The sequence below is a fragment of the Pseudophryne corroboree genome, chromosome 4, assembly GCF_028390025.1.
Source record: "Pseudophryne corroboree isolate aPseCor3 chromosome 4, aPseCor3.hap2, whole genome shotgun sequence".
NCBI classification, from domain to species: Eukaryota; Metazoa; Chordata; class Amphibia; order Anura; family Myobatrachidae; genus Pseudophryne; species Pseudophryne corroboree.
In genome coordinates, this window is record NC_086447.1 from 193,384,877 (window position 1) to 193,400,272 (window position 15,396).

The window sequence follows — 15,396 nt, forward strand, 5'->3', positions numbered from 1 at the left end:
TACAACTATATACTGTTGGTCACCAAAATGCTGCACTGTACTACTCTATATACTGCTCACAAAAATGCAGCACAGATATGGAATGGATACTTGCAGTGACACAGAGCTGCAAGATACAGCAATGGCCTACTGTACTGTACAACTATATACTGTTGGTCACCAAAATGCTGCACTGTACTACTATATATACACTGCTCACAAAAATGCAGCACAGATATGGAATGGATACTTGCAGTGACACAGAGCTGCAAGATACAGCAATGGCCTACTGTACTGTACAACTATATACTGTTGGTCACCAAAATGCTGCACTGTACTACTATATATACTGCTCACAAAAATGCAGCACAGATATGGAATAGATACTTGCAGTGACACAGAGCTGCAAGATACAGCAATGGCCTACTGTACTGTACAACTATATACTGTTGGTCACCAAAATGCAGCACACTGAGCACAGATATTTGCAGCACACTGAGCACAGATATGGAGCTTTTCAGGCAGAGAACGTAGATATTTGCAGGACACTGAGCACAGATATTTGCAGCAAACTGAGCACAGATATTTGCAGCACACAGAGCACAGATATGGAGCTTTTCAGGCAGAGAACGTAGCCACGTCCTCTCCGTTCAATCTCCAATGCATGAGTGAAAATGGCGGCGACGCGCGGCTCTTTATATAGAATACGAATCTCGCGAGAATCCGACAGAGGGATGATGACGTTCGGCCGCGTTCGGGTTAACCGAGCAAGGCAGGAAGATCCGAGGCTGCCTCGGACCCGTGTAAAATAGGTGAAGTTCGGGGGGGTTCGGATCTCGACGAACCAAACCCGCTCATCTCTAGTAACAATATGGCTTTTATTAGCAACTGCATGTCCTACCGTAATAAGGGTAAGATGCGGTAATCCGCAAAGTACCGTAGTACGCAAAAATGTGTATGTATGCATGCTAATAAATGCAATATTGCATTCTGAGAGTAAAATGCAATTTCGACTTTCACAACACCAACTGATTTATTTTTGGTTTTCTATGTGCATTATCTTAACAGATAAAGTTTCTGGCCTAGGGCCACAGGGAGACATGGCTGCCATCAGAAATTGTGGGACCCGGGACTGACAAAATAGGCAGCACCCACCCAGGGCCGGTGCAAGGTAATTTGGCACCCTAGGCAAAACTTATGCGCCCCCCCCCCCCCACACACACACACACTCTGTGCCTCTCATACCCTTCACTGTCAAACAGGCCCCCCCCCCCCTTTATTCTGTCACTCAGCAAACCACCCCCCCCCCCCAATCTATGTCTCTCAGCAACGTTCACTGGCGACTACTCTGTCTCACGTGTGCCTGTGAGCCGTGGGCGCAGCAGTCTGTAATGTTGGCATCGCGCTCCCCGGTTCCTGGAACCCTGCAAAGTGGGAGGCAGTTGTGCCGTCCAGCTGTCCCCATATGTAGTCTGCATTGTGCTGTCCGCCCTCTCCGCATCTGTATGTGCTGCATTGTGGTGCTGGCCCCCACCCCATCTGTATGTACTGCATTATGATGCCCCATATTAATATATATATATATATATATATAGAGAGAGAGAGAGAGAGAGAGAGAGAGAACTCACCAGCCTGTGTACAGGTAAGCCCACTAATGGTGCTATCAGATGACGTCTTACGGCTTCACTTGGATGGCCGTCTGGCCAGCAAGCCTCTGCATCCATTGACAGAACAACACCCCTGCTCCCCTACGCCAGTACATCATTATGTCACACCGGACCAGCACTCTCCCTCACTGAATCAGCTGCTCCAGTACCTTCTGGATCCAAATAAATAATTTTCCATACAAACACACAGCGGCACTTGGAGTCTTAATTTTAACTTTCACACTGGGCAACTTTGAGCTGAAAGCAGGTCACTGTTGGTGTGTTGAACTGCTTTCAGTCGCCCAGTGTGTATGCCCCAGCGATTACCGCTGATGCGCGCTCCCGCTTCATCGCCGGCAGCCGCCATTCATCTGCTGGTATTACAAGTAGATGAACGGCGGGGTGAACAGCTTTCCATAGCCGTTCACCCCCGGTGACATCGCTGGGAAGTGGGGAAAAAATTGCTCAGTGTGTATACACATTAAGTGTATTCATAATCTATATCTAACATTTTGGGGCTGGATCGCCCCTTTGTCAAGGGGATTTACCTTGGCAAAGGGGCAATCCAGTCCCGAAACGTTGGGTATAGATATGAATACACTAAGTTAAATTTAAGACTCTGGTGCCGCTGTGTGTTTGTATAATTTTTTTTTTTTTTAAATAATAGTAAATAAAATAATATATATATATATACATATATATGTATATATATATATACGCAATATCTACACCATTATATGTTGCTGTACAGTACTTGGCTTGTTATGGCCTCTCCAGCTGTGATGTCACTACAAGTTCCAGCACATTCAGCTGACAAGATCTGCTGGGACTTGTAGTCCCACTACATATGGACAGGCGCAGTCAGCAATCAAATTACTCTTAGAGCCCCTACCTGTTCTTAAACAGCTCATGTACCAGAGCTGTCCCCAACTGCATAAGACCAATCTGTCTGTGGACAGCAGGGACGGACTGGGAACTAAAAAAATTTCTAGAAGTGGCCACATGTGGGTGGCACCAAATCAATGGTAGGCGGAGCCAACACCAAAGTAGGCGGGACAGTACACAAGGCCATAAATATGGGGTGCGAGCAGTGCCATCGCGAAAAGGTCCTCGGGGCAGCACCCTGTGCTTTGGATGTACTTAGAATTGAAACTTTTGTTTCCATGTGCCTCCAGACTGGCACTGCACTGTAAATGCACAGTATGAGCCCAAATTCACATTACGCCACACAGTAGGAGCCACATTCACATTACACCACACAGTATGAGCCCAAATTCACATTACCCCACACAGTATGAGCCAAATTCACATTACGCCACAGTATGAGCCGAAAATCACATTACGCCACACAGTATGAGCTGAAATTCACATTACACCACACAGTATGAGCCAAATTCACATTAACCCCGCACAGTATGAGCTGAAATTCACATTAAGTATTTCCCCAGAAGTGCCAGTTACAAATACCACCAGAGGTGCCAGATACAGATAATCCCCCAGTAGTGCCCATCACCGCCGCTGCTGGTTTGCTGCCGCTACTTGTCCTCCTCACTGATGCCTCCTGCGGTGGTGGCCATTTGAAACATGGCACCGGCCGTCAGCATATCAAAGCTTGCGGTCCATCAGCCAATCAAGAGCCGCTGCTTCTGGTCCGCAAGTTCTGATTGGCTGATGGGCGACACCACATTTAGAATGGCCGGCAGCAGGGGGCGGCTTGTTGAGAGAATTGATCGGCACGCAAGGTGCTGACCGCCGAGTGGGATTCAGTCAGGGCCAGTTCTCCTGATAGTGGGTGGTGGCCGCTGCATGCACCGCACTACATTGGGTCGGCTGGCGGGGAGGTGGCCCCGCACACCAATAACCCCAGAATTTGCCAAACTGTGTTTAATCCCTGTGCTCCTTGCATGTAGCTGTTGATGGGCATCAGCTTACCTACCTCAGCAATATCTCCCTAATGGTGGGTACTCACTGGTAGATATATCTGCCGATCAATTGATCGGCAGATATATCTATGGACGGATCGGGCAGTGTGTTGAGCATACACACTGCCCGATCCGTTGGGGACTGACGTCATGAACTGGATGGGCGTGTACACACGCCCGCCCAGTTCAGCTGTCAATCACCGCCGGCCGCCACATCATGTGTACGGGCTGCCGGCTGGTTGCCCATACACACACAGCGATGCGCCAATATATCGGTAGATATATTGGCCGTCGGCTGTGCTGCGGGGCCGACGCGATACGTCTGTGAACAACGGAGTTCACAGATGTATCGCGTGTACATACTGGCCGATGGTCCCGCAATATATATTGGCCGTTCAAGAGAACGGCTGATATATCGGCCACTGTGTAGGGGCCATAATTCAAATGTATTTCATTTAAATATCCACTGGGGCTTGCCCCAAAGCAAAACTAATGGCCAGTCTGACCCTGTCTAACACATAATGTAACTTTAATGGACATACACTGGACCCATGCACTGACAATAAGATGATGCTATCTAGATATCATATTGGTGACTAAGTTTGTAAATAGTGAGTACACTATTACCTGCAGGAGCTCTGTGCTGGATCCACATAGCTGGCGATGGAGGGGAGGAATTGGAAATCGCGGGCCGTGGGAGGGGCGGAGTTTCGGAAGGGGGCGGAGCCTTAGCTTCTGGATGGTGCTGCTGCTGTAACCAGGAAAAAAAGAATAATCCTGGGGGAAGGAGATCAGGCCAGGGAAGTCTGCACTGAAGGGCCTCCACACTGCTGTTCTGCAGCAGCTGTCGTGATGCCGACAAGTGAAGAGCCTCTGCTCAGACTGCCCTGCAGGACTCTTATGGCAGTGTGACGTCTCCCTTGCACACCCTGCCCTCCGGCTTTCCTGGACTTGCAGGAGGCTCAGGGAAAAAACTTTTACCCAGGCTTGCCTACCCTCCTAGCGGGAGGCTGAATGCAGGAGGGAACTAGAGCATCTGATGACGGGGAGGGAGGGCAGCTCTCCCCATAGTGACCGACCGCTGCCCGCAGTGCGCTCAGCTCAGTGCAGTGATACAACAGCACGGGCTGCTGGGAAGGTAGGGTAGGAGAAAAGCGCCCTCTCTCCCTATACGCTGCTTTGAATGATCTGCTTCAGCTGCGCTGTGTGCGATCCGGGGAGGAAGGTGATCGTCACGCGCAGGCTGGGGTGGTCCTGTCACTGTGCACATCGGCGGGTCCTCTTATCTGTCAGGGCGGGACGACGTCACCCTTTGATGTCGGCTCTGACCGGGACAGGTATCAAGTGTGCGGCGGGCGCGGCGATACCTGAGCGTACCCGGCCGCATACATTAGAGTGTGCACCCGTTTGCACACCTATGAAACTACTGTTTTTTCAGGGCAGCATCAGCGGACCGCCCCTTCATGTCTCCCGCCCCTAGGCAGCTGCCTAAAGCTGCCTAGTGGAAGCGCCGGCCCTGCACCCACCACACACACAAACACTGCCCCATAGCCACACACACACACTGCCCCATGGCCACACACTCACTGCCCCATAGCCACACACACACACACACTGCCCCATAGCCACACACATACACTGCCACGCACGCACACACACACTGTCCCATAGCCACACACACACACTGCCCCATAGCCACACACTCACTGCCCCATAGCCACACACACACACTGCCCCATAGCCACACACTCACTGCCCCATAGCCACACACACACACACACACACACTGCCCCATAGCTACATACACACACACTGCCCCATAGCCACACACACACACTGCCACGTACACACACTGTCCCATAGCCACACACACACACACAGCCTTATAGCCACGTACAAACACACTGCCCCATAGCCACACACACACAAACACTTTCGCATAGCCACACACACTGCCCCATAGCCACACGCACACACACACTTCCCCATAGCCACACACACACACACACACACACTGCCCAATGGCCACACACACGCACACTGCCCCATAGCCACATGCACACACACACTGTCCCATAGCCACACACACACACACACACACACACTGCATTATAGCCACACACACCCACAGCTCACCATTCTGGGCATTGGTTGTCCTAGTTGGAGAAGTGCAGGCAGCACGCTGAGGTCGCAGCTGTCCATGTGCGTGTTGAGAGGGTGCCTGTGTAACAGAAGTGTGGATCAGGGTTGGGATGCCAGCTGGTTACTGGCAGATAGACATGGTGTGACAAAGCTGGCGGTATTTAAAATTTGCCGCTGGCCATGAAGCTTGCGGACCGGCAGCCAATCAGGAGCTGTCAAGTGTCTGTCAGTCTTCAAGCTCCGATTGGCTCACAGCTGGCACTAAATTCAAAATACTGCAGGCTCTCTCCATCCATGGCTGCCAATAATCAGCTGCCGCCCCCCCCCCCCCCTCCCCCCCCCCCCCCCCAATGGCAGCCCTGTAGGGTGAAAACCCATTTCTCCAGAGAAAACAAGTGTATTCTCTATTTACCAAGCCATTTGTGTATCGGCAGCGAACAATTTTTCCAGAGCCTATTTACCAAGGACAGTGGTGGAATAAGTACCTATCTCAGCCTCTCAGGATGGTGATAGTACAGATTCAGGTCGGTATGTTTATGCATGTTTCCTTAAGCCCCGTACACATGGGGAGATTTCCCCAGAGATGTGTGCTGAGTGATCTAGCACAGACCGCTCAGCACACCTCTCTCCCTGCTCAGCACGATGTGTGCTGAGCGAGGGGGGTGGGCAGGGTGCCGCTCATTTCATCCAGCGGTGAAATGAGCGATCTCACTAGATTTGGCATGCATGCATGCCAAATCTAGAGCCGGCGATAGCTACGCGCGGACCGCACATCGCTGACGCCGGCACCCTACACACGTGCTTAATTTCTAAGCATTCTAGTCAGATTGATTAGAATTTAAGCATGGATCTCTCCGTGTATACCCCCCTTTACTTTCATGCATTTACAGTATGCTTGTTTTGATTTACTTTCATCACCAGTACAGATAAAATCTCTCACTCACTCACTCACTGTCCAATTACACTCATTTCTTGGGGAATGCAGGGCCTTTGAAGGCACAGTGATGCAACTTGGATCTGAGACATGCGATTTGGCTGGCAGAAGAGTAACAGAAAGTATTCTTGGAACAGATTATGTCACTCCAGGGCAGATGTGAGCTACATTTTAGCAAACTCCATGTGTGGCATGTGGGCAGCTCAGTGCACAATATGTTCTGTTATTTCTGCTAAGCCCCTTGCTTCAGGATGCGTGGGTGGACTTTCACTTTAAAAGACTAAAATACTGAAAATCTGTCCCCCCTCCTTTCTCCCCCAGTACATGCCCAGTCCATCTGCCGCCATCCTTTAAGTTGTTAGAAACTGAATTAAACAGTTCAGTTAATTTTTCCTTGCTGCAGTTTGTCATTATATTGTATCTATTAATAAGTACTGTACATGTATTTGATACACATTGCAGGTTTCCCAAGTCTAGTCAAGAGGTCTGAAACTTGAAGAGAAAGTAAAAGTGTGTGTGTGCGTGTGTGTGTGTGTGTGTGTGTGTGTGTGTGTGTGTGTGTGTGTCAAATCGGGCGATTATCGGCAGAATACGCATGCGCCGCAAATGCATTGCTCATGCGCGAAGGCTAAATTGAGATCGCAATTTGATTGACAGGAAGTGACCATTTGTGGGTGTTAACATGGCGTTTGTGGGGAGTGGTTGGAAAAATGCAGGCAGATCATGGACGTTTTCAAGGTGTGTATCTAATGTCAGTTGTAATAGATTGCGATTAAAAACATGGCACCGGGGCGACTGCATTCTCATTATTCTGAGAGTAGCCCTGGGTCAACCGTGATTGTTGATGGTACTCGATTTCTGCGTAAGTATCGCAATTTTGCGATTGCATCAGTCTTTTACCTTTCTGGGCAGCTCTTCACATGCGATTTTTAGCAGAAGCAGGATGGATAAAATCACAATGTCTGTCTCACTAGTGATCCAAGATGAATTAAGTCCAGTATACACTAAATAAATATATAATTATTATCCTTTATTTATATGGCGCTACAAGGGATCCACGGGTGCCATATAAATAAAGACCAAGAGATGGAGTAAGGGAGAGGGAGCAAGGGAGTAAATGATTGCAGGAGGAGAGGGTGGTCTACAGTGTCAAAAGCAGTAGAGAGGTCAAGGAGAATAAGCAGAGAGCAGTGGCCCTTAGATTTAGCAGATATGGGGTAATTGCAGACTTTCGCGAGGGCAGTGTCATGGGAGTGCAGAGGACGGAAACCAGACTGGACACGGTCAAGCAGTGAGTGGGAGGAAAGAAAGACAGTGAGGCGGTTGAGGACAATACGCTCAAGGTGTTTTGAGACAAAAGGGAGGAAAGAGATGGGTCGATATTTGGAGATAGTGGTTGGATCAAGGGTAGGTTTTTTAAGAATAGGGGATACAAGTGCATTCTTGAGGGCAGAAGGGACAGTGCCTGATGAGAGAGAGAGATTGAGTAGATGGGCAAGATGGGAACAGGCAGAAGAGAGGAAGCAGAGTAGGCGGGAGGGAATAGAGTCAAGTGGGGAGGTGGAGGGGGGTGAGGACCGGATGAGGACCATGGCTTCTTGTCCAGATACAGGGAAAAAAGATGTCAGAGTTGGTAGGAGGGAAGGAGAGGAGGGTCGAGGAATGGAGAAGGGGGTTTGTTCAGGTTCTGGTGGGATGTTGTGTCCTGATAAATGGAGTCAATTTTGGATGTGAAGTAGATGGCAAAGTCAAGAGCAGAGAGTGAAGAGGGGAGTTGAGGCGGGGGTGGGCAGAGGAGTGAGTTGACGGTGGCAAAGAGGCGCTAGGGGTTTGAGGATTGGGAGGAGATGAGGTTTTTGAAGTAAGTTTGTTTAGAGAGGAAAAGGGCAGCAAAGTAGGATGAGAGCATAAATTTGTAGTGGAGGAATTCGACCTTAGAGCGTACTTTCCTCCAATGTCGCTCAGTGGTACGTGAGGATTTTTAACATAAATGCAACATTATGACATCATAATCAATGCAATGAGACATTGTAAGCGCCATTATGAGATCACAACCAATGCAATGCAATATTTAAAGCACCATTATGTCATCACAATCAATGCAATTCAACATTAAATGCAACATTATGACATCACAATCAATATATATATTAATTAGTGGGCCCATAGCGCCCATACAGTAAATGGTTGGTACATACTTGCTGTGTTTGGCAAGTCCTTCTCTTGGGAGGTCCGTGGAGAGAAAGGTCCAGAAGGCAGGATGAGGGCAGAGTGCCATGTATTGAGCCGTCACAGCCTTGCCCCCTGTATGTTTTGCTGCCATTTCCAGCTTTGTACAGCTGGGGACGAGGCTGAGATGATGTGATTCATATCATATCACAACATAAAGCATCTTGCCCATGCCCACTCTACGTGAAGAAGAAATCTGGCAGCAGACAGGTTGTAGGAGAGTTGTCCATTTTTCCTAGAACTCGGGGTACTTTCTCAGAATTCAGGAGTCTCTAGGCAGTTCCAGGAGAGCGGGCAAGTAAGAGTAAAGCTGGGCACACACTGGGCAATATACATTGCATCTGGAAAGTATTCACAGCGCTTCACTTTTTCCACATTTTGCTATGTTACAGCCTTATTCCAAAATGGAATAAATTAATTTTTCTCTCAAAATTCTACACACAATACCCCATAATGACAACGTGAAAAAGGTTTTTATAGATTTTTGCAAATGTATTAAAAATAAAAAACTAAGAAATCACATGTACATAAATATTCACAGCCTTTGCCATGAAGCTCAAAATTGAGCTCAGGTGCATCCTGTTTCCACTGATGGAAGAAGTTCGGAACCACCAGGACTCTTCCTAGAGCTGGCCGGCCGTCTAAACTGAGCGATTGGAGGAGAAGGGCCCTAGTCAGGGAGGTAACAAAGAGCCCGGTGGTCACTCTGTCAGAGCTACAGCATTCCTCTGTGGAGAGAGGAGAACCTTCCAGAAGGACAACCATCTCTGCAGCAATCCACCAATCAGGCCTGTATGGTAGAGTGGCCAGACGGAAGCCGCTCCTTAATAAAAAGGACATGGCAGCCTGCCTGTAGCTTGCCAAAATGCACCTGAAGGACTCTGACCATGAGAAACAAAATTCTGTGGTCTGATGAGACAAGGATGGAACTCTTTGGTGTGAATGCCAGGCGTCATGTTTGGAGGAAACCAGGTACTGTTCATCACCAGGCCAATACCATCCCTACAGTGAAGCATGGTGGTGGCAGCATCATGCTGTGGGGATGATTTTCAGCTGCAAGAACTGGGAGACTAGTCAACATAGAGGGAAATATGAATGCAGCAGTGTGCAGAGACAACCTGGATGAAAACCTGCTCCAGAGTGCCCTTGACCTCAGACTGGGGTGACGGTTCATCTTTCAGCAGGACAACAACCCTAAGCACACATCAAAAGAGTGGCTTCAGGACAACTCTGTGAATGTCCTTGAGAGGTCCAGCCAGAGCCCAGACTTGAATCCGATTGAACATTACTGGAGAGATGAAAATGGCTTGGCACCTGGGCTTCCCATGCAACCTGATGGAGCTTGAGAGGTGCTGCAAAAGAGGTATGGGTAAAACTGTGTTCCAAGCTTGTGGCATTATATTCAAAAAGACTTGAGGCTGTAATTTCTGCCAAAGGTGCATCAACAAAGTATTGAGCAAAAGCTGTGAATACTTATGTACATGTAATTTCTTAGTTTTTTTTATTTTTAATAAATTTGCAAAAATCTCAAACTTTTTTCACATTGTCATTATGGGGTATTGGCCCTCATTCCTAGTTGATCGCTCGCTAGCTGCTTTTAGCAGCAGTGCACATGCTAAGCCGCCGCCCTCTGGGAGTGTATCTTAGCTTAGCAGAATTGCGAACTAAAGAGTAGCAGAATTGCTACTAAAAATTTTCATGCAGTTTCTGAGTAGCTCCAGACCTACTCCTAGATTGCGATCACCTCAGTCCGTTTAGTTCCTGGTTTAACGTCACAAACACGCCCTGCGTTCGGCCAGCCACTCCCCCGTTTCTCCAGCCACTCCTGCGTTTTTGCCTGGCACGCATGCGTTTTTTAGCACACTCCCGGAAAACGCTCAGTTACCTCCCAGAAACGCCCCTTTCCTGTCAATCACTCACGATCAGCAGTGCGACTGAAAAGCGCCGCACGAACACCAGCAAATCTACTAAGTTTTGTGTTAAATAACTTAGCGCATGCGCGCTGCATACCATGCGCATGCGCATTTTCCACCTAATCGCTGCGTTGCGAAAAACGGCAACGAGCTAACAACTCGGAATGACCACCATTGTGTGTAGAAATTTGAGGGAAAAAATGAATTTATTCCATTTTGGAATAACGCTGTAACATAACAAAATGTGGAAAAAGTGAAACGCTGTGAATACTTTTCGGATGCACTGTATTGGCCATTCAAGTGAACGGCCGATATATATCGCTAGCAGGTCGTTGAGTGTGTACACCCGAAATGTCTGTGAACGATGTTGTTCATAGACATATCGCATCGGCTGTGCAGTACAGTCAATAGGCAATATATCTGAAGATATATTGGCGCATCTGGCTGTGTGTACGGGTGGCCCGCTGACTGCCCATATGTTTGCTGCATGGGCCGACATCACAGCTAAGCAGGCAAATTCAAATCCCCATCCAGCTGCATGTCAAGTATGAGACAGCAAGTGGCTGTTCGGTAAGTGTATATGCTTACCTGCATCGGCCACGCGACGGCGGGTCTACTGAAATCTCAGCCCAGTGTGTAGCCCGCATTAGAGTCTGTCTGGAACACTGGCACAACTGGTTGAGTTGTACTTTTTACAATACAACTGTGCGGGTAGGTTTCCGCTACAGTGGGAGCTGGAGAAGAATTCTTCATAGAAACAGCACAGTTCTGGGTGCTGGTAACAGCGTGATCCTGACCGGGGCCCCCCAGTGCCAAGGGGCCTGATTCTGAGTTGGACACAGAGCAGATGTCAGACACAGTATAGGAATGATTCATGTTTGCGCATACATCTGAATTGCCCCACGCATGCATCCCAGTTTTTTCCCTACCTTGGTGCAAGTTTCCAAGGTGTGACCGATGGGGCACTAAAGACACACCAGATGGTACTGCAGCATCTATTGTCACCGTGAGTGGGTGTCTCAGTCCTTGTACATTCAGGCGCACCGATGTACAGCGGCATTAGTAGAAAGTTGCAACTATGCCAAAAGACTCAAGGATGGTGGATACTGCATCCTAATCAGAACCAGGCCCAAGTTTTTCTTCTCAGGTCTAGATGTGGCACAGAATTGGTACTTACCTACTGGCATGGCTGGACTGGCCATCTGGCACTTCTGCCAACTGTCAAAAGGGCCGATTTATCAGCTACACTGAGAGCAGGGCTGGCCAAATAGCGCAGGCTTTTTGCTCAGCTGCCCGCCCGCTTTCCCTACATTTCACCGGTGGTCAGAACACAGGGTGTGCCACAAGGCCAGGCTCCCCTGACCCGTGGCATGCCCCCATGAGTCATGGCTGTGCCCCCCTTGTGCGCACGCCTGCAACACGCGTGCACAGTGATGTGACAGGACTGCCTCACGGCGCCAGTCCGTCCCTGCCTGTGGTCATGCTCCCTTTCATGAGAAAGAGCAGTGTGATATAAAACCATGCAGTTCCTCATAAAGCATCTGAATGATCAAATGGCCAAACGTCCCTAATGCTATTGAAAATATGTAATTAGGAAGGTTATAGTAGTTACTGGCATCACTGTACTACTTCAATGCCCTATCTATTATTCAGGACAGCAATAACATACCAATATCATCTTAATAAACTAACATATTTTAGTGATTATGTATTATGGACCAATATAAAAAATAGAAAGAACCTGAATGCACTTAATTGATATTTAAATGTATTCAATGTTATTGCTATTCAATGATACTTATTATCTACTTGTTAATAATAACTGCATGAAGCTTCTCCTTATTCACAAACAATATTAGCTGGACGGGATCCAGTCAGGATCCTGACAGTCAAAATACAGATGCCCGATTCCCGACACTACTCAGAATGCCCAGCCCAGTGCCGGGATCCCGAACGAGCATCCCCAGATCACCAGAGAGGTAAGCCGCGGGGGGAAGATAGGTTTAGGCTGAGGAGTAGGTTTAGGCACCACCGGGGAGGGCGGTGTGGTATGGAAGGTAGATAGTAACTAGGTCGACAGTGTCTAGGTCGACCACCATTGGTCGACAGGGATACTAGGTCGACAGGGTCTCTAGGTTGACATGTTCTAGGTCGACATGAGTTTTTATGGTGTCGTTTTCTCCGTACAGTGACGGGAACCCCAATTAGTGCACCGTGTCCCCTCGCATGGCTCGCTTCGCTTGCCATGCTTCGGGCAAGGTGCCTCGCTCTGCTATCGCTGCGCTCAACACAGGTTACTATTCCCAAAAATTGTGAAAACTCATGTCGACCTTTTGACCTGTCAACCTAGAACATGTCAACCTAGAAACCCTGTCGACCTAGTTACTGTCAACCAATAGTGGTTGACCTAGATAGTGTCGACCTAGTTACTGTTGACCTAGAGACCGGATCCCGGGGAGGGTTAGGTTTAGGGTGCTAGATGGGAGTGTAAGGGGGCAGTGGAGGAAGGTAAGTGTAAGTTCCCTCACCTGTCAGGATTCTGATCATCGGGATGCCACGGTCAATAGTCTGACTGCTGGCATCCCAAGCGCCGTCATTTCAAGCCCAACCCAGCTAGACATACAAATAAAGCTATGCTAAAAACATACAACGTGTGTGTGTGTTAAAACAAATAATATATGTTTAGTATTTGCTGAAACAACCTCAACTGTGCTCACCCATTGGAAATATTAGAGTTCATATAGTACCATTATTGGAGATAGGAGAGAGCACATCCAAAATAAACTACAATGAGAAAATGCTATTAATTATTCGTTGCAGTGAAGTGAGCAATAAGGTGTGCAGCAAGGGAACGTTTCCTCTAGCTACGCGTTTCGTTCTCACACAGAACTTTTTCAAGACTATTAAGGACCAATGTGTCAGCTGTTACTGCAATATTCTTTTGATGAATTGCGGCGATAAGGGATTTCCACAGTGGTAAGGAATATTAAAGGGGCTCTTAATGATAAATACTGGAAGCCTCTTAATCCCTCTTTTAGTCTTTGATACTGTAGCTGCTTTTTGTGCTGAAGTTTTTAAACTCAGGGATTTTGGCTTAATGTACTATCTGGCAAGGGATTGTTGTAACTTGTAAGCCAACAAAATATTTTTTTTTTTCTAATTAAGCAATTTTACCTAAAATAGATTTCACTTTCATTGTTTTTTTACAGAACAATGTTAAAGTGTGGTTAATACAGTACATTACATAATGGGAGAGAGGTGAAACTCTATATTTGACTGTAATCCGTACCTTTGTATTAACCATTTCCTAGCAGTCTGTTTCCTTTCCATATGTTCAAAGGTTATGAGTTCTCTAGAGGTGACATAGAAATATGCCACCCAATGTTGCGGAACGTTGTCACAGATGCTGGTTATCACAGTGCATCTCACAACATGCTGAAAATGGCTACGGCCTGACCTACTAATAGTTTTATAAATAGCCAGAGTTCTCTCTCACAACCATTTCATGACTAAAGGTTTTAGGGCCCTATAGCAGAATGTTGGAAGAACCAACATACCTCACAGCTGTCTCTGTTTTGTCGGGATTATCTCTACTAATTGATCAGGAAAGGGGCAGTGCTTCAATCAAAAGTTGGTGTTCCAGGTCATATAGACATTTGCTGATTAGGCAGTATTTGTGCTGATCGGGGTAACGCTTGTTGTTTTCTGACTTTGTATTACTATGTTGTGATACTAAATAAAAGTTTCATTTGTGTAAAAGAAAACAATATGAAGTGCACTTAGGTAAACTAATACACAGAAAAGTGTCACCCAGTCCAGCTGTCATATTGTGAAAACTGGCCCAGTCACGAGGAGGACTTCTACTGGTTTGAAACTAGAAACCCTACAGGTCAAAGTTATATGTGGTTACTTATTTACATTTACTCTTTGTTTCTATTTAATGTTAAGAACAGGTACAGTATTATTGTACTTTTTAAAAACAAATCAGTAAGTGCACCACATACACATTTTAAGCTTTTCAGCATACAATGGGGTCTATTCACGAAGCAGTAAAATGACCAATCAGCTGCTATGTATCATTTTATAGAATGCGCTTGACAAATGTTTCTTAAAAGCTGTTTGGTTGCCATTGCAACTTCTCTACTGGCTCACTTCTCCACACTTTGAATTGACCCCATTGTAATTTGTTGTGTTTAGTGCCACAATAGTGAGAACTACAGTACATTTCCTAGGGATCCTAAATGAACGTATCTGTAATTATCACATACAAATATACTGTACTTCCCGAAATTCAGTTCCTTAGTTTATTGTCCCAAAGATGTATACTGTTGAGTTCCTCACAGATTCCTCCGATGGTAGATGGTATCATACCATAAACATTCCACATGAGCATAATAAATAAGGTGTCTATGTACTAAGCCTTGGAGAGAGATAAAGTATACAGCGATAAAGTACCAACCAACCAGCTCCTAACTGTCATTTTTCAAACACTTCCTGTAACATGGCAGTTAGGAGATGATTGGCTGGTACTTTATTTCTCTCCAAGGCTTAATACATAGACCTTTTGTCTCTATTGATAATATTCATGTCATAGACTTGATTATACAATTGCCCTTTACTTGGAAAGATGA

General features: G+C 47.0%; 1 protein-coding gene and 1 long non-coding RNA gene across 4 annotated transcripts in view; one reads left to right on the forward strand and one right to left on the reverse strand.

The window, feature by feature from the left end:
- LOC134909158 (uncharacterized) overlaps positions 1-4,993 on the reverse strand; it is a 155,751-nt gene extending 150,758 nt beyond the window's left edge. The window contains exon 1 of the long non-coding RNA XR_010175859.1: positions 4,175-4,993. This is a non-coding gene — a long non-coding RNA (uncharacterized LOC134909158). The remainder of the gene's footprint in view (positions 1-4,174) is intronic.
- The window catches only part of LOC134909157 (glypican-5-like), a 437,429-nt gene that overhangs the window by 407,959 nt on the left and 14,074 nt on the right, over positions 1-15,396 (forward strand). The window lies entirely within an intron of this gene.